The sequence below is a fragment of the Xyrauchen texanus genome, chromosome 33 (genome assembly GCF_025860055.1).
Source record: "Xyrauchen texanus isolate HMW12.3.18 chromosome 33, RBS_HiC_50CHRs, whole genome shotgun sequence".
Lineage (NCBI taxonomy): Eukaryota > Metazoa > Chordata > Actinopteri > Cypriniformes > Catostomidae > Xyrauchen > Xyrauchen texanus.
Window position 1 is genome coordinate 2,683,113 of NC_068308.1, and position 20,869 is coordinate 2,703,981.

Consider the following 20,869-nt stretch of genomic DNA (forward strand, 5'->3'; position numbering starts at 1 on the left):
TCGAGGTAGAACCAATGCCAGAATGCACCTTAGCGTCAACATCTTGAACGGGAGTCGGTGTAAGGCCCAGTTCAGAACTTTTATGTCAAAAATTGGCCGCAACCAACTGCCTTTTTTTGTCACAATGAAGTAGGGGCTGTAGAATCCACTCTTCATTTCAGCTGGAGGGACAGGCTCTATTGCGTGCTTTCGTAGAAGGGTGGCGATTTCCACATGCAAGGTGGTGCCCTTCACCATGGTGAAGTGGACTGCAGCAAACCTGGGCGGACCCCTGGCGAACTGAATCACGTAGCCAAGTCTGACGGTCTGGGTCAGCCATCACGATGGGTTGGAAAGCATGAGCCACACGGGAGGCCACATTGACAGGGTTTGAGCCTTCTAGCTGTGCTGAGTCGAGAGATATTAAAGCACTTACCTGACTCCTGGTGCTCACCGGCGGATCGGTTGAGGCGGTCCATCGAAGCTGTCCGGGTTTGACTATGTTTGTGCCACAGCTTGGTGCGCAGGGGCGGGGGAGCTGCCGCCAGGCCACTGGACCTGCCAAAGAGAGATAGAAGACAGTGGTTGGGTTGACAGCCGTACACACCGGTTATGTGACCCAGGAACTGAGAAAACTGTTCCTTGGGGACCACAGCTACTTGAGCTTGCGGTGAAATTAAATGAGAAAGGAACAAAAGATTCCTCTTCTTCTTGGCGGCGGCCGTGAGATGGGTGGGGGCTGCTTCCTGCAGGGAGCTTGAAGCGGGTTGAGGCAGAGCCAGTGCAGCTGCAACATGGAGACGCCCTTGGCTACGAGCAGACGGAGTGCAGGGTCTTGAACCACGCCGCTTTCTGGGCAGGATGGTCTCTATCTGCTGCTTCACTGTCGAGAATTGCTGGGCAAAGTCCTCGACGGTGTTGCTTAATAGGTTTTCCTGGGAGATGGGGGTGTTCAAGAAGCATGTCTTTTTGGCCTCGTGCATCTCAACCAGGTTAAGCCATAGGTGGCAGTCCTGGGCCAACAGTGTGGACATTGTCTGCCCGAGAGACCGCGGCATGACCTACGTTGCCTGGAGGGCAAGGTCGGTCGCCGAACGCAGCTCCTGCATCAATCACAGGGCGGAACTACCCTCGAGCAGCTCTTTCAGCACCTTGGCTTTGTGTACTTGCATGAGAACCATGGCGTGCAGGGCGGAGGTGGCTTGTCCGGTGGCGCCGTAGGCTCTAGCCATCAGGGAAAGCATGAGCCTATAGGCCTTGGACGGGAGCTTTGGGCACCTGCCAGATGGCGGTGCTTGGCGGGCACAGGTGCAACGCGAGCGCCTTATCCACTGGGGGCATCACCAAGTAACCCCTGGCCGCTCCGTCATCGAAATTAGTGAGAGTGGGGGGCTAAAAGATCGGGACCAGGCAGTGAAAGGTGCCTCCCACGAACTCGTCAGCTCCTCGCGTACTTCCGGGGAAGAAAGGCACTGGGGCAAAGCATGGCTGTGAGTGGCGCCGCGAGCCCAGATACCAATCATTAAGCTGCAAGGGTACGGGGAGAGCGGAGTGTTCCACTCTAGCCCATGGAAAGTATGTCCGTCATTTCAGCGTCCTCCTGTGACTGGGGGTGAAGCCCAGCGGAGGTTTCCACATCAAACAGGACGAGCACACTCTCTGATGCTGTTCTCGAGAGCCCATCGCCTTCACGTGCCCCGATTGAGTGGTTTGACCTCACCCAGATGAGCATGTCGGGGAATGGGAGGTCCGTGGGGATTTAACCGGCGGATGTGGTCCCATTGTGGTCCCCAAATCGCCCCCCAGTGCTCGCTGCGCTGGACTCAAACTAGGTAGAAGGACTGAGGCAAGGACCCACAACATTGCCATGGTCATGTCCTCACAATGAGGGCATGATGCAGTCACAAAAGATGTCTCACCATGAACAGCGCCCAGGCACGAAAGACAGAGATCGTGGCCGTCAGAAGGCAAGAGGTATCGAGCGCAACCAGGAATAACACACAATCAGAAAGTCATCTTAAAAATGACACGTCTTGAAAAATATGATATGATACCAACTGAAACCTATGGTGCAACAGCACTATTTGTGGAATACTGTAATTCAACATCCATTCACACTGGCAAGCAAACTTTTTAATGTTTTTTTTTTGTCATACACAAAGGTATGAGATTGCATACTTAATTTTGAAGTGTGTATTTTTTCTATGTTTATTTGTAAGTACATTGGAGCTTTTAAAACATTCCTCTGTTTGTTTTGACCAAATTTGTTGGTTGAAATCATGTGACTTGGCCACTTGATATGTGATCTGAACAGAATCACTGATTCGAAACATCCCCTCGATACTGCAAACTAAAGAATAGTTGGAAACAACTTGCTGATGATGCAGCTTAATACTCGTTGAGTTAGAAGCATGGCGTTTACTCTTGTCTAAAATATTAGGCATTAAACTGTATCATTTTAAAATTGGTTTTAAATCTGTATGAAAACATCTTGCTCAATGACATGCAGTAGGCTATATGTATTGAATATGATATTTAAATCATATTAGAGAAAACACATCTTATTGAAAAGACGCACTTCAGGCGCACTTTAATAACAGAGATATTGGATTACATGTTAAATCACATTCATCATTATGTAAAAGCAGCAGCTAGCCTATTTCAAATTTGTCCACTTCATTGGCAGCCAGTAATGCAATCATGGTGTTTGGCTTTGTTTACGTAGACTGCTGTGCCACACATGAACTTGAAACTGTCTGAATTAAAGGCTCTTTTTTAATTTCTCTCCAACTCCTGTCTACATTCAAGGTGAGGTGTATGAGGTGTAATTTTACCCTTGTATTTATGTTCTCGTTTGTGTGTTACGATGTTGGAATCCCTGCACTCAAAAGAAAAAAAACTTCAAAGAGACATACACTGTAAAACATTATTTAAACATTAAATAAATAATCAGCACCCATCAACATGATTTTACGAGTTTCAACTTGATTATAAGTCAGTTTAATGTAATTTAATTGAAAGGAATTGTAAAGCAACTTTGCTTTAACAAAACATTTTAAGGCAACCGAGAAATGTTACCGTTTTTTTTTTTACAGTGTATTTGCATAATGTCAATGCACTGAATCGATCTCCACAGCTTCATTAATCAATACATTTTTAATAGGTCTTAAGCGAGATTGTAACGATTGAGCAACGAGGCAGACGAGGAGATGCGGATCCAAAAGCAGTTTAGAATTTTATTAAATAAACAAACAAGTAAACACAAAGGAACAACCCTCAATGGGGAAAATAAAACATAAAACTGAAAACTAAACACGATGAAAACAAACAGAGAACTCGGGCAGGGAACACATACCAGGCAACAACAATCAACGATAGACAAGGACTGAACCAAAAACCAGGGTATAAATACATGAACATAGGAAAAAGGAGCCAATGAACAAAAAGAACTCAAACAAGATAACAAGGTGATAAGCAGAAGCAAAATGGCAAATTAACGAGGGCAGGTGCAAACAATGAACGTGAACACGAAAGCTAACAGAGAGACTATGGAGTTACAAAAGGGCCAAAAGTGAAAACTAAGGAGTACAAAAGTGACAAAAATGGTAAACAAAAGGGCAACGGTGGAACAAGACAGGGTATTCATAACAGAGCCCCCCCCTCAAAGGATCGGCTTCCAGACGATCCTAAAAAACAAAGACAAAAAACCCACAGAGAACAAAATGATGGCACCGGGGGCAGACAGGCAGACCAGGGGGGGGCACAAGAGCAAGGAGGCAGTCCAAGGGGCACAGAGGGCAGGCAGGAAGTCCAAGGGGGCACAAAGGGCAGGCAGAAGTCCAAGGGGGGCCACGAGGGGAAATTAGACAGTCCACGGGGCACAAAGGAACAGGTTTAGGAGGCCGGGGTGGTATCGACCGGGCAGGGACAGGTTTAGATGGCCCGGGGGCTGGCCATAAGGCAAGGGACGGTTCAGGGGGCCTGGGATGAGGCCGTGGGCCAAGGGCCGGTTTGGGGAACCTGGGAGGTGGCCACAGGACAGAGGCCTGGGTCAGGGGGCCTGGGAAGAGGCCACAGGACGGGAACAGGGTCAGGAGGCCAGGGAGGAGGCCACAGGACAGGGGCTGGGTCAGGAGGCCTGGGAGGAGGCCACAGGATGGGAATAGGGTCAGGAGGCCTGGGAGGAGGCCACAGGACGGGAACAGGGTCAGGAGGCCTGGGAGGAGGCCACAGGACAGGGACAGGTCCCGGAGGCGGAGCTGTGGGAAGCTCTGGAGACTCAGGAAGCGGAGCCAAGGGAGGCGGAACCATGGAAAGCTCTGGAGGCTCAGGAGGCTCAGGAGGGGCCGAGGGAGGCAGAACCATGGAAAGCTCTGGAGGGTCAGGGGGCAGAGCCATGGGAGGCTCAGGAGATGGAGCCGAGGAGGGTGGCACCGTTGGAGGCTTTAACGGCGGAGGCCTGGAAGGCTCTGGAGGCGGCGACCTGGAAGGCTCTGGAGGCAGAGCCGAGGGAGGTGGCACCGTGGGAGGTTTCAGAGGCGAAGGCCCGGTAGGCTCTGGAGTCTCTGGGGGCGGAGCCGTAGAAGGCTCGAGAGGTGGAGCCGTAGGAGGCTCAGGAGGCAGAGCCGTAGGAGCCTCAGGAGGCGGAGCCGAGGTAGGTGGCGCCGTGGGAGGCTTTAGGAGCGGGGACCTGGAAGGCTCTGGAGTCTCTGGGGGCAGAGCCGTAGGGGGCTCGGGAGGCGGAGCCGTGGGAGGCTCGGGAGGCAGAGCCGTGGGAGGCTCGGGAGGCAGAGCCGTGGGAGGCTCGGGAGGCAGAGCCGTGGGAGGCTCGGGAGGAGGAGCCCTGGAAGACTCGAGAGACTTGAGACGGAGCCCTGGGAGGCTCAGGAGGAGGAGCCCTGGAAGACTCGAGAGACGGAGCCCTGGGAGGCTCGGGAGGAGGAGCCCTGGAAGACTCGAGAGACTTGAGAGGCGGAGCCCTAGGAGGCTCGGGAGGCGGAGCTCTGGAAGACTCGGGAAGCTCGGAGGACAGAGCTCTAGGAAGCTCGGGAGGCGGAGCTCTGGAAAGCTTGGAAGGTTCGGAAGGCAGAGTACTAGGAAGCTCGGAAGGTGGGGCACTGGGAAGCTCGGAAGGCGGAGCTCTGGAAAGCTCGGAAGGCGGAGCTCTGGAAAGCTCGGAAGGCGGAGCTCTGGAAAGCTCGAGAGGAGCTGACTCTTAGACGGTCGTGGCTACTGGCACTGGCTCTTGGACGGTCATGGCTACTGGCACTGGCTCAGTGCTACTGGCACTGGCTCTTGGACTACTGGCACTGGCTCTTGGACGGTCGAGGCTACTGGCGCTGGCTCAGGGACGGTCCAGGCTACAGGCGCTGGCTCAGGGACGGTCCAGGCTACAGGCGCTGGCTCAGGGACGGTCCAGGCTACAGGCGCTGGCTCAGGGACGGTCCAGGCTACAGGCGCTGGCTCAGGGACCTCTGAGGCGACAGGCACTCAGAGGGGTTTAGGGCACTGGGCTGCAGCAGGCGGAGGCTGGAGAGCAGAGACCTTTCCCCTTCTCCTCTTCCTCCGGGCTGATGCGACTGGCAAAGCTGGGACGCTGTTCCTGGTCAGCATGGCTTCAGGCTCACTGACGGTAGAGACCGCAGGCGCAGGCTCGCTCACGGTGACATGCGTGGGCGCTGGCTCGCTCACGGTGACAGGCGTGGGCGCAGGCTCGCTCACGGTGACAGGCGTGGGCTCTGGCTCGCAGACCGGGGCAGGCGTAAGGAGAGCCTGGGATGGCTGAAGAGTCTCCACAGTAGGTGGGGAGGTAGGGTCCTTCCCAGCATGGCCCACAGTGAACGGGGAGCCGCACAACAGTAGGGTCACCTCCAGGAAGTCGCGGAGAGTCCAGCCGCGTGATGCTGGCGGCAGTCAAGTCAAGTCAATTTTATTTGTATAGCGCCTTTCACAACACACATCGTTTCAAAGCAGCTTTACAGAATATTAGCATTAACAGACGATAAGAACTGTAATGTCTATAAATTCGATTAATCATCATTGTGTAATTTAGATAATACGAATTTTAATAGTGTTTATAAATAATTAAATGATAATTGTATTAATAACCCTAGTGAGCAAGCTGTAGGCGACTGTGGCAAGGAACACAAAACTCCATAAGATGTAGATTAATGGAGAAAAATAACCTTGGGAGAAACCAGACTCACTGTGGGGGCCAGTTCCCCTCTGGCTAACATTATGAATGTAATGTAAATATTAATTATGTATAGGTAAAATCATGGTTTAAAATTATTAAACTAAGTGATAAGGGTCATTGATTACACATAGATTGTGTTTGAACTGTAAGATTAATGACCAAAGTCTTTGAAGTCCATCTTGATTAATTGCAGAAGTTCACATAGATGCAATTGTCCTTGTTAATTGGCTGATGAAGGCTTTTGTTGGCAATTGTTAGTCTAAGCATTTCATTTCAGGATCGTAGTCCATAAATAGACCGAGGTGATGCAGGTTGGAGTTGGCATAATTTCATCCTCTGAAGTCCGTCATAATAGATTGAAGTGATGTTTGGCTGGCACCGGCTGCATTTAGTCATCATCATTCTGCGACATGTAGCAGTGGAGTCCAACATGAAGCAGGAATGGTGCTGGAGCCAGCCGGTTCTGGTGACCTCAGGATAGGAGTCCCGAGGTTGAGACAGGGAAACAAATAAAAAGATGCAAGCATAGATGCCATTGAATTTATTGCAGAGTTAGAGATCATGCTCAATGTTTCTGGTTTCTGGTTCCGGCAGACCCAACTAAAGCAGCCTATTTGTGGGATAAATTAGGTGTATGCCTGGTTAAATAGAGGAGTCTTTAGTCTAGACTTAAACTGAGAGAGTGTGTCTGCATCTCGAACAGTGTTTGGGAGACTATTCCATAGTTTAGGAGCCAAATATGAAAAGGATCTTCCTCCTTTAGTGGATTTTGATATTCTAGGAACTATTAATAGGCCAGAATTTTGTGATCTTAATGAACGTGTTGGAATATAGCGTGTTAGAAGGTCACTTAAGTACTGCGGAGCTAGACCATTCAAAGCTTTGTACGTAGTTAACAGAATTTTAAAATCAATATGGAATTTAACAGGTAGCCAATGTAACGATGATAAAATGGGGCTAATATGATCATATTTCTTGGTTCTCGTCAGCACTCTGGCTGCTGCATTTTGAACCAATTGAAGTTTATTTATTGATCTTGCTGGACATCCTCCCAGTAATGCATTACAATAATCTAGTCTTGAGGTCATGAACGCATGAATTAGTTTTTCGGCATCAGCAACCGAGAGCATATGCCTTAATTTAGCAATATTTCTTAGGTGGAAGAATGCTGTTCTACAAACATTTGTAATTTGATTTTCAAAGGACAGATTGGTATCAAATATAACACCTAAGTTCTTTGCTGTTGAAGATGATGTAACAGTACATCCATCTAGAGTCAAATTATATTTTAGTGGCTTATTTTTTAGAGTTTTTTTGGTCCAATAATTAGAACCTCTGTTTTGTCAGAATTGAGTAGAAGGAAATTTCTGGCCATCCAATCTTTTATTTCATTGCTACACTCTGCTAATTTTGAGAATTGTGAAATCTCATCAGGTTTTGAAGAAATATAAAGTTGTGTATCTTCAGCATAGCAGTGGAAACTTATTCCACGATTCCTGATAATATCTCCCAGGGAAGCATATACATTGTTTGGTTTGACAATTCCTCATTTAAATAGACAAAGTGGTAGCGGTCTGCTAAATATGACCTAAACCATGCTAATGCCACTCCACAAATTCCAACATAATTCTCCAGCCTATTCAAGAGAATGTTATGATCTATTGTGTCGAATGCAGCACTAAGATCTAAAAGCACTAGAAGAGAAATGCAGCCGCGATCAGATGATAAGAGCAAGTCATTTGAAACTCTGATAAGTGCAGTCTCTGTACTGTGATGAGGCCTAAATCCTGATTGAAATTCTTCATATATTATTTCTCTGTAGAAATGAACATATTTGGGAGGATACTACCTTTTCTAGTATTTTTAACATAAACGGGAGATTTGAAATCGGTCTATAATTAGCAAGTTCTCCAGGATCAAGTTGTGGCTTCTTAATTAGCAGTTTGATAATTGCCAGTTTAAAGTTTCTTGGGACATGTCCTAAGCATAGCGAGGAGTTAATGATATTAAGAAGAGGTTCTGATATTACAGGAGATACCTCTTTTAAGAGCTTAGTTGGTATAGGATCTAACAAACAAGTTGTGGCTTTTGATGTTTCGATAAGTTTTGTTAGCACTTCATGACCTATGATAGCGAAGGATTGAAGTTGCACATGAGGGAAATTATTCGACACTGTTTTCTGAGGTGCTATGACAGATGATTGCATAATTCCAATTTTATTTCTGATTATTTCAATTTTATCTGTAAAGAAATTCATGAAGTCATTACTTTTGAGCTGTGACGTAATATCTGGTTCGGTTGAGGCTTTATTCCTAACCAATTTAGCCACAGTACTGAATAAACATCTAGGATTGTTGTGGTTATTTTCTATGAGTTTATTAAACTATGCTGACCTGGCAGCTTTGTGTGATCATTGTACCATGATGGCAGCCGCTCCTTCAGCCAGCCACTCAGGTTGTCCCTGAAGAAGACCACAAGGGAGGTGTCCGGGAAGCCCGCAACAGCCGCAAGTTCTAGGATGTCGCGGACGTGGGCCTCAATCGGACGGTCCCCTTGCCTCAGGCAGAGCAGGTGGTATCTGGCGCGTAAAACCGCTGGATCCATGGTTTGGTCTATCGTTCTGTAACGATTGAGCAACGAGGCAGACGAGGAGATGCGGATCCAAATACATTTTAGAATTTTATTAAATAAACAAGTAAACACAAAGGAACAACCCTCAATGGGGAAAATAAAACTGAAAACTGAAAACTGAAAACGATGAAAACTGAACACGATGAAAACTGAACACGATGAAAACTGAACACGATGAAAACTGAACACGATGAAAACTGAACACGATGAAAACTGAACACGATGAAAACAAACAGAGAACTCGGGCAGGGAACACATACCAGGCAACAACAATCAACGATAGACAAGGACTGAACCAAAAACCAGGGTATAAATACATGAACATAGGAAAAAGGGGCCAATGAACAAACAGAACTCAAACAAGATAACAAGGTGATAAACAGAAGCAAAATGGCAAATTAACGAGGGCAGGTGCAAACAATGAACGTGAACATGAAAGCTAACAGAGAGACTATGGAGTTACAACAAGTTGAAATCCTTAATGGTCTGGCTCCTTCTGTATTATGTGACTTTATTAATCTTCGCTGTGAAACCTCTGTGAGATCTACCAGACTATCACTTATGAGCAATTGTCTGGTTCCCTTTCGTCGTTCCGCATTTGGACTATCATCTTTCGCAGTGAAAGCCACTAATCAATGGAATGCCCTACCAGAGGACATAAAAGGGTGTAAAGCTCATGGTTTTTTTAAATTGAAGTTAAAATCCTTTTTAATACGGAACCAATTATGTAACCATTGAGATTGTTGTAGTTAAATTGTTTGATTTATTAATGTTTTTCTATGGCCTTGACAGTATGTGTGTATGTATGTATTGTATGTGAATATAGGTATTGTTTGTGTAATGTTTTGTTAGCTTTGTCTCGTTTGGGGGACTACGGATGAAAAATAGCCTCTGGCTAAATCCGGTACAATACATGAAATGGACATTTTATGTTAAAAATTGTGCATGGTCCCTACTTAAATAAATAAATGAAAAAAAAACAAAAAAACAAAAGGGTCAAAATTGAAAACTAAGGAGTACAAAAGTGACAAAAATGGTAAACAGTGGAACAAGACAGGGTATTCATAACAGAGATTAATAAAATGTTGGTCACCTTTGGTAAAAAAAAATTATTTGTCTAAAACTGATAAACGAATGTGATTTTAGATCTCAAAACATATTAAACTATTTTAACTTCATGTGCAGAGTCAACTAAATCAAATGATGTGCTAATTTAAAAACATTGCTGTTTATTTGAGACATTGTACAGAGTCACACATACAGGATATTGAGTCACACATACAGGATTGTTTTGAAACGGTGTTTATATACATCATATTGAACAGTTCCATTCAATAGTCCTGTCAATAGAAATTACATGTACATACAGTAACTTTAATTAATAAACTAGCATTCGTGTAATAATACGATGATAGTGAGTGTTTGTATTGGTTTTCAAATTGCTTTTATTTTAAACTGTATGTTGATGGCTTTGTACACATCATTTTTATATTTATAGCTTTTATGGTTCTTTGTGTCAATGTGGCATGAATAAATACGCTACAGTGTTTTGGAAAATGCTGCCACTACAAGGAATCACAATAAATGAAATTAGTAGAACCTGTGATCTCTGGCTCCCAAAGCTTAATTATGCTGAGAACCAGGTGACTGATGTCAGTTTATGCAAATCAGCTTGAATTCAGACTGATTTGCAAACAGCTTCATTCATGAGTATAGTGGGTGGACATCTTAAGAAACATGTGGGCAAAGAAGTAAGATTTATTAATTTGAGTGGACATAATGTATGATAGAACAAGTTGACACTTGCTTCAAAGTAATTCATCCTCTAATTTAAGTTTCAAGCTGCCAAGTATGTAATTCGTATACTACATTTAAACTATACCAGTGACTTTACATGTTTGCTGTATGGTAATGACTACACTTTATGCTGTTTGATAAATTGCCAAAAGAGTTGCATGCCCCTCAATAACCAGAATTGATCTTAATACTTCAACATGCATTTTAGTTTTAAATGCAATTTATTGTAAATACAAATACAAATACAAATACAAAAGTTCAGTATTGTTATAAACAGGCAGGGAAAAGCTAGACCTTTACACCTAGCCATCATCCTTGAGCTTCTGTCATTTGGTAAACAATGTTCCACTGTAAATTTAGTTATTGTGAGCATTCATCTGAGAAGGTTACTAAGTTCATTCAGCACGCACATCTGCACAGCAACTCTCCAAATAATATGTATCAGTTTGGTGACCCTCAATGTTCTTGAATGTACCGTAAAGGCAGTGTTCTGACAACATACATGTATAGGGAGCATAAGGGGCCAATACTTTCTCTCTGGCATTGCAGGAAATGTGACATGCCCTTACAATTTGTGGCTCCAACTTGTATGGTAAAGAGTACAAATCTGACTTCTCTTGTAAAACATTTGAAGTCACATATCAAAGAAGATTTGGAAACTAAATGCCCATTCAGAGGTTTCAATAGCAGCTTTAATGTTGAGTCCAGTGTAGCCAGATGCATTTCAAGGCATCATAGAGGTAGTGTGGTTTATCTAGATCAATCTATTGAAGAAACATCTTGGTGTCATAACCTCCATTCCCTGATGGAGGGAACAAGACATTGTGTCGATGTAGCGACACAAGGGTCCCTATACAAAAGCCACGACTAAGTGAACGGTGTTACGTGGACTGGAGGTGCGAGATGGGCAGACCTCTGCGTGCCTCGTGGTCAGCACACCCGACCATCACGTAACCTCGCCCAATGCCCTTACAGGTATCAAATGGTCCCCTGCACCTCGGGGACAAGCCGACTGGCCAAAATTAGGGACCGGCTGACCTAGCCGTGGCCGCTTCTCTTTTTTTTCTCACCAAAAGGAATTCGATCGTTCAGATGGGGGGCATATAGGGTCCACGTTGGGGGGCATCCCTCTGAAGGGGAGGACACCACGGAGACCACACCCTGCCTGGAGCTTCAAAACACGGTGACCAGACATGGTTTACCAATGGGAAACCAATTTGCGGAAGATACATCACACAGGGTTACCTATAGGCAAACCAGCACATGTGGCCTAGTTAGCACACGTACTGGGTCGGCAGCGAGTTTCTCCAAAAACTCGCCTGCCACAGGGCTAAGGAGGAAGGACATCCAGGGTCCATGAGTTCGTAAACACGAGTCTTTGCCTCAGGAGAGGGGAAAAGGTGCAATGCGTAAGCGGTACACCAAACCAGCTGTCCCGGAACTTATCTGCTCGTACCTGACAACTTCCCTCTTGATGGAAGTGAGCGAAGTCAAGAGGGCAGACTTCAAAGAGAGTGCCTTTAGCTCAACTGACTCCAGGGGGTCAAATTTAGCTCCCCGTAGGCCCCGAAGGACCACAGAGGGGATGAGACACAATCTGGGGGGGGTTAACCTCCTAGTGCCTCTCAGGAACCTGATGATCAAGTCGTGCTTCCCTAAATACTTACCATCTACTGCATTGTGATGTGCCGTTATAGCGGCTACATACACCTTCAAGGTGGAGGGGGACAGCCGCCGCTCCAGCCTCTCCTGCTGGAAGTAAAGTTATGATCTGACTGCGCATCTTTGGGGGTCTTTGCGTCAGGAAGAACACCACTTAGTGAACATACACCACTTCAGGGCATACAGGCGCCTCATAGAAGAAGCCTCGGCCTGATATTTTGCCACTGCAGGTGGTAGGCCACTTAGGTCTTCCACATCCCGTCCAAGGGCCAGACATGGAGGTTCCAGAGGTCTGGTTGTGGGTGCAAGATGGTGCCCCCTCCCTGAGAAAGAAGGTCGTTCCTCAGGGGAATTTGCCGGGGGGGGGGCTATCGCGAGGATTGTGAGGTCTGGGCGGGCCAGTTTGGTGCTATTAGGATGACCTGCTCCTTGTCCTCCCTGACCTTGCACAAATTCTGTGCAAGTAGGCTCACTGTGGGAACGCATACTTGCGTAGCCCCAGGGGTCAGCTGTGTGCCAGCGAATCTGTGGCAAGGGGAGCCTCAGTCAGCGAATTCCAGAATGGGCAGTGGGAGGATTCCTGGGAAGCAAATAGGTCCACCTGCGCTTGACCGAATTGATTCCAAATCAGCGTCTCCACTCTCAATGGCAAAAGCCTCTGCAGGGCGAGCAATACTGCCAGCAATTCGAGGCAGTTGATGTGCCAACGCAGTCGCGGACCAGTCCATTGCACACAGTGCCCGGGATGGGACTGGAGAGGAGGGAAGTCGTCCTCGTGGCCTATCATGACCGTCCTGTTGAGGGTGAGAGACCCGCCTCCGAGGTGCCATACCTGCCAAAAAGAAATGGTGTAGTGATAACAATGGCCATGGACACCGACTGTGTGTCCCAGGAGGTGAGGAAACCACACTTTTCTTGAAAATGTGGGCATGCATTGAAAGGATAAGAAAAGGAAAAAAGCATTTTCATCCAGGCCCTCCACCGGGGGAGGGAGTGGTGCTCTTACCAGCACCTGTGTAGTGGGTTCAACTTCCTGGGCTGCCCGTCTCAGGGGGTGCTTCTTGGTGGCCGACCGTAAGATGGGTGGTGTCTGCTTCATGCGTCAGCTTCACTCCAGGGCCAGCCAGCTGAGGTGGGCTATGGCGGAGCTGATGTTGTTGTGTCAGGGGGATGCCCTTGGCAATGAGCAGATGGGGTGTGGGATACTGAGCCACGCTGGGGCTGAATGTGTTGGATGGCCACCATCTGCTTTTTGACCGCTGAGAATTGCTGGGCAAAATCATTTACGGTGTCATCAAGCATGGCCGTCAGCAGCGCATGGTGTCAGACTGAACCAGCCCGCTCTCCGATGCTGTAATCGAAAGCTCATCCACTTTGTGAGCCACGAAAGAGATCACAAACTCGCCCTGCGATGAGCGGTCCCATCGCAGAACATGCTGGGGAATGGGAGGTCTGTGGGGGGATTCCCGGTGAAGCGGCTTCAATTGAAATCTCCCAAATCGCTCCCAGTGCTAACCGATGCGGCCTCAAACCCATAGGTAGAAGGACCATGGCGGGGAGCTGCTGGGGTGGCTTTCCCTCTGTGGAAAGCTGCGACCACATCATTGCCATAATTATGCTCTCCCCGCGTGGGCAGCGCCCAGCACGTGAGGCAGTGATAGTGGCTGTGAGAAGTGGAGAGGTAACGATCGCAACCAGGAAATATACACAAATGGAAAGGCATATTTAAAAATACGCTCTCCGTGAGTGCCAATATTTAAGAAGGGAAATATACTCTTTTAGAGGAAGAATATATTCTTTAAGGCTGGTGAAGCGCCCAGGGGCGATCTCTGCACTCAACCAGGTAATGCTGTAATGCACTGTAAATCCAACATCTTTTGTAGAGGTGAATGGATCGGCAGAGAAATTAATTTCACTGAAACACAACTGCTCAGCTCCAAAGAAAAAGTCTGAATGAGTAGTTGCAAGACAGCTCCCTTTATACCTGTATGTCCGGGGGAGGGGCATGCAAATTCCACTCGCTAATTCCCATTGGCCTTTTCTCAAAGATCAGAGGTATTTTGGGCTCCCAAGGGAGACCCCTAGTGTCACTACATCGACACAATGTCGATTGAGTGACAGAAGGGGAACATCTGTCTCCAATGAGTGTCCCAGTTTGGCAGAATCAATTATTCGTGAAGAGGTTGGAGGTGAACCAGAAGGTCCATTTGCTGTAGATGAAGCACTCTAATTTACAAAACCACTCCTCTATTTTAAATTACAAGCTAAACTACTGTTACCAGCAAGTACCATACAAACAATCATTGAGGAGTTTGAAAATGCTAATGAGATTAGCTTGTCACATTCACTTAAGATTCTGAGCAAGAAATTGGGGGCTCTTGGAATTCCAGAGGCCACTGTTAACAGCATAACTCATGAAATAAATATAGGGGATCTACTTAAGTTTTACAACATAGACTTTTAACTACAGACCAAAAGAGAAAGACTGTTTTAAACAGCATTTTAATTATGTTGAGCCGGTGCAATTGTTCCTGGTTATTGATGAAAATAGCAAAGAGTGCTTTGCCCGGTATATTCCAGTACTTGATACTTTGGCTGCTGCAATGCAAGAACAGTACACTCATATAAAAGATATCTGAATTATTTAGACACTGCTGCCACACAGTCTGTATGTAGCATCAAGTCTGACTCTCCTTTTAACAAGCTTGCATTTTTTCATGTTTGCTAGCCTGGACATGGTTGAGGGTGTTGTATCTTATGACCTTGCTTTGTGCATTCGTCAGCAAGTAGAGGAGAAACACTTCACATATATCCAATTAATTTGATTCAAAAACCAATTTTCATAAAATGGAAATGACACCAATGACCACAAAACCAGCAGAACTCTCTCAAGGAAGTGAAAGATTAAGTGGACACACAGTTCAAAACTGGTGCTTTCTCAAGTTGCTGCCTCACGTTGTTGTTGATAGAATTATGAATCCCTGTGAAAATTAGGCATGGCAGCTCATCTTGCAACTAAAAGGCATTTGAGGTTTGAGCACTCTCAGCTGTCCAAGTAGCATACCTGAAGTAGTCCTAATTGAAGACCATTTCTATAATAGGAAATACATTTTCCCTAATCATCCCTTAAAACCAAAGCACCATTATATGTGCTATTATCCTGAACTTATTCTTTAGTTTGGTCCACTTATTTACTTGTGGACTTTAAGGTTTGAAAGCAAATACAACTTTTTCAAGCAATGTGCCAGAAAATTATATAACTTTAAAAATCTGTGCAAAACTCTGGCAGAAAGATGTCAATTTCTACATGCATATCTGTGTGCAGGCAACCTGTTCACTCCAACTGTGCAAGTACAAGGAGGTACAGAGTTTCATGTGGATGATTACAGTGAGAAGATTAGGCAATTGGTGACCAGTTTAAATTTTCAGTCAGAGTCTGCAGTGGTATGTAATGAAGTCACAGTGAACGGCATTGTGTACTAGAAAGGGGTGTTTGTTTTGCTCGGGAATAGTGATGAAGAACTTTATGTTGGGAAGATTATTCTTGTTATTGCTGTCCATGAATCTGTGTTGTTTGTGACAGAGAAATATACTTTTGTTAATTTGAGAGACATGGGTGTCTACTGTGAATCAGGGGCAACTGAAAATATTATGTCTGCATCAAACAAGAGCATTTGCTTGATTATTATCTGCTTCCAGCTTATTAATTGTGCAACATACGTCTTCTCTCTCTTCATAATTCCTTTTTAGAAACTTGTAACTTTTTAGAAGGCAGTGATGGAGCAAACTCAACAGCAGAGGCAGCACAGTTAGGGAAGGAAAACGTCCACATATTTATTGATGTCAAATTATTATGTTGTGTTGCCATATATTCAATTTTGTACCTCTGGCTTAATTTTGTGAGAAATGAAGAGATAAAATAAAATGACATATTTTTTCTATGACAGAATAATTTGTATATTGTTTCACTCACATGTAACTGAATAATGCCTTGACTCTGTTCCAAACTGTCTTTTAGAAAATGAATCAAGTCATAAAGAAAGTTTTGTCAGATTTACCTGGCCTTGGTGTGGAAATCAGGGAAGACCTGGCTTTAATAGAAGAAAAGGACCTGGAGAAGTATTTAAGACCAATCCAGTATCGAAGGTTAATCAAAGCATTTAAAAATGAAAGTACATTTCATTTATCACTCTGACTCTCTGTTTTCCAATGAAAATTGGCTAGTGTAATTTGCATGCTTGGCGTGCACCACTCATTCAGACTAGTACTTCGGAGCCGAGCGCATGTATGAGTTCGTCCCGTCACTTAGCTATTTGCCTGCTGGAATTACACTGTGTATCAGCAGTCACCCTCGCAATGTTTTAGTGTTTCCCCTGGGTGCTACGGCGGTTGAGTCTACAGGTGTAAAAAAAAAAGAGTACATTCTAAAAGAGTATACTTATCCAGGTGGCTGCGAACATCGGGATTGAGTGGAACCCTCCACCCTACCCTGAGCACTCGCGGCTTTATGACTGGTTTCTGGGCTCGGAGCACGTCTCATGGCTGGGCCCCGGTGCTTCCGGTGATTTCTTCACGGAAGTGCGTAAGGATTTCGTAAAGTTGTGGGAGGCGCCTTTCTCTACCCATACACACTCCGTGAGCTCGTCCACCCTGACTACCCTCGACGGTAGAGCAGCCAAGGGATATGTCGAGCTACCCCAGGCCAAGCACGCTGTGGTGGTGCATTCGTCCCTGCATCGCGCCACCACCTGGACGAACTGACCAAGGCTCCCGACCAAGGATGTTTTCTGTGTTATTAGTGGTGAATGCTTACAACAGCGTGGATCAAGCCACCTCCGCCCTGCATGCCATGGCCATCCAGCATATTTTCCATGCCAAGGTGCTTAAAGATCTTGCACGAGGGTAGGACCGACCGAGGGCTCATGCAGTAACTGTGCACTGCGACAGACCTCGCTCTACGGGTGACAAAAGTCGCGGCACACACCCCAGGTAAGACGATATCAACTTTGGTGGTCCAAGAGCGACACCTGTGGCTCAGCCTTGCCGAGATACGTGACACCAAGAAGGTCCCTCTTTGGCGACACTATCAAGGATTTCATCCATCAGTTCTCGATGGTGAAGAAGCAAAAGAAGGCCATTAAACACATCCTGCTATGGCGTGACTCTGCTTCTGACTACAGGCCTTCAAAGTCCTGCAAACCGTCTGCCTCACGCCAAGGCTATCCTCATGCCATGTGGACCTTGTGCTTCAGCACCTTGAGTAACTGGGGCTTCAGGTCAACAGGAAAAAGAGCAAGGTCTCCCCTGTGCAGAGCATCTCTTTTCTCTGTATGGAGTTTGTCTCGGTCAGCATAATGGCGCACCTTACAAGCGAGTGTTCCCAGTCAGTGATGGCCTGCCTGAAGAACTTCAGACGGAAGGTAGCGGTGCCATTGAGACAATTTCAGAGGCTCCTGGGGCATATGGCATCCTCAGCAGCGGTACTCCCCCGGGGTGGATGCATATGAGACTGCTCCAGCACTGGCTACAGACTCGAGTCCTGAAGTGTGCATGGCACCACGGCACCCAGTGTGTGAATATCACGCCACGTTGCTGCCAAACTTTCAGCTCTTGTTCAGATCTGGCATTTCTATGGGCAGGTGTTCCCTTACAGCAGATCTTGAGGTGCATCGTGTTCACGACAGATGCCTCGAATTCAGGCTGGGGCACCGTGTGCAATGGGCAGGCAGTATCAGGGATCTGGACAGGTCCCTGCCCTCAATGGCCTTCCCTGTCGGGTAAGTGCCTCCTCCCATCCTTAACGGGATCAGGGAGAAGCCTTACATATCTCGCTGGAAGGTCACGACGTGGTCAAGTGCTTGCTGCGAGGCACGCAGCAACTTACCTGTGTCTGCTCCTCCATAATTCGTAACATGGCTCAGTGCCTGCAGCATTTTGTATAGGAATACCTAGTGTCACTACATCGACACAACGTAGAGTAACAGACAGCACATCTTGCTTACAAATGTAACCTCTGTTCTCTGATGGAGGGAACAAGACGTTGTGTTCCTCCTGTCACAGCGCTGGACCAACCACTGATATGACCAGGACCCTCTCTCTGCTTCTCAGCACAAATCTGAATGAGTGGTGCTCGCCATCTCCTTTTATACCCGTATGTCCGGAGTGGAGAGCGGCATGCAAATTCCACTCGCTGATTTTCATTGGCCTTTTCTGAAAAAGCAAAGGTGATTGGGGCTCTCAAGATCGAACCTCTACTGTCACTACATCGACACAATGTCTCGTTCCCTCCATCAGGGAACAGAGATTACATTTGTACCAAGACATTAATCTTATTGTCAATGCCCATAGGCTAAACACAATTAGAGGTATGGCAAAGGAATTTATCACAATTTAAGACAATATACTTTCCCTCTTCCTTGTCAACTATCATTTCTAGATCAAACAACAGTTCAGTCATAAGAAGTTATTGATGACTCTCCATCTGATTCCAACGGGAGTTTGTAATGCTATAGCAAATCAAACAAGGCCATCACCTCGCGACAGGAGAGATATGTTAAAGGCAGTTGTGGATCAGATGTTACATCATGATCCTAACCCTACCAGAACTATGTGTCTGCATTGTTTGGTTTATTGTTAAGGATTACCCCAAATGTTTTGCTGATGTTGGAAAAAATTATGACATGGTGGGAGATGGATGTTACTCCATTCTACAGCAAATTAAAACAAGAGTGGAATATAAAAAACAAGAAAAATACTTTTGCAAGATGATGCAGAGAGAGGAGACTCCACACTGATAAAGAAAAACGTGTGACTATAGAGGCCCTGTGGACATGTATGAATGTGTGAGGTGGTGTCCCATGGAACGTCCTTTGGGAGAAACAACTGTATCATTAGAGAATATGAAAAGGCAGCTGCTCAACATCTTTTCTGAAGAAGGAATGACTGGGACAGAAAGAGCTGAGCCACTAATGAAGAAGACCTATATTCTCCAATGCCAGTACATTAACATCACCAGGGACATCCTGGACCATTTCTTTCAGAGATTAAGGAGGAATGGCCTTTCCTGTTCTCTCAAAGATATCTGTTCTTTCATTTTAGGCTTTTAGCTGATGTCCCCATCCTCAATCATTTGAGAGAGGCTCTGAACAGCAGAGGAAATACAGTTATGAAGTTCTGCCAGGAACAAACTCATCGTCCAGGCATCAAGGGCATCCTGGATGGATATGAACCAGAGGCTTCAGACAAGCCTGCATGCATCCTTATGCTTTTGATGGCTTACTTTAAAGAGGCAACGAATGCCATCATACGTAATTCAAATGTTAGTGCTTTTTCATTGTCATAGACATTGAGACATGCTAATTGAGAGCTTGCCTCATTTGTGCTATGGTGAAATATGTGGTGTCAAAAATATGTGATATTTTGTTTTACAGCCGTGTGCCACACCTGCTGATGTTGAGAGTACTTTGATGCTACCACACACACACAATTTTGAGTGTTATGTTAGCCATCATTTACTCACCTTCATGTCATTCCAAACCTTTATAACTTACATTTCATGAATGTCGGTAGCCACTGAAACAAACTCTTTCACTATATGGGAAAAAACAAACATTATTCAAAATATTTTAATTTGTGTTCCACAGAAGAAAGTCATAAAGATTTAGAAAAACATGAGGGTGAGTAAATGATGACCGAATTTATATTTTTGGGAGAACTGTCCCAAGGGGAACAATCCATCATGATATTGTTATTAAAAAACCTTTTAAAAAGCTGTTCATTGAAGGACAAGTGGTCATGGGACCACACAAGGAGTTCACTAACGGCATAGCTGCAATTTTTGTAAGCTATTAAAACTTCAGTTTGCAGTATCCCGAAGGTTCCTCATGCATTCTGGAGTTTATACAGAGGTAATTAAACAGTCATGTTATCATTATATATATGGAGCATTGGTAATAGTAACATTGGTAATCACTGCATGATTTACTATGTTTATTTCATCCCCTCAGCCCACAAATGCAGTTAAAACTGCCTACTGAGCAATAATTATGTGCAATTCTCAGTTTTGTCTTTTTATTTCTATTCTTATCTAACACATCCTACCTCTTCTGCCAACATTCCCTTGCACTTTATATAGCAGATTTTTATTTGCACTATATATATACTGTATATATATGTACAAATTCATTGTATGTCATACAAAAGATCTATACTTAAGACATATCGAAAACACATTTTAACCAAGATTTTACCACATTTCTGCCCAATTTAGTCAATTTAGTGGCAGCTATAAATGTTTTGCTTTTGCATCAGAGCAGTTTGCAGCAAAAAAAATATTGCCTTTCAGTTATTTGACACTAACTTTTTAGTGGACATTTGATGTTATCTGCTGTCAGGGTCTGTTCAAACAAACTGTTACAAAAATAACTAGCAGGCAAGATGTTATCTTTGAACTTAATCAACAAAACTCTTTTCTTCCCAGGCATTTCTTGAAAAGCAGGGTTTGTGTTTCATACAGACATGCCAATTTTTGGATGTTCTTTCTGTTTAAAAATATGCATTCAATCTTTGTTTTTATTGTGTTTCAATGGGGTGCTACTGAAGTAT

The 20,869-nt window shown here is 45.3% G+C and overlaps 1 pseudogene; it reads left to right on the plus strand.

The window, feature by feature from the left end:
• The first annotated feature begins 17,949 nt into the window (after positions 1-17,949).
• On the plus strand, positions 17,950-19,715 carry LOC127627203 (uncharacterized; annotated as a pseudogene).
• The last annotated feature ends 1,154 nt before the right edge of the window (positions 19,716-20,869 follow it).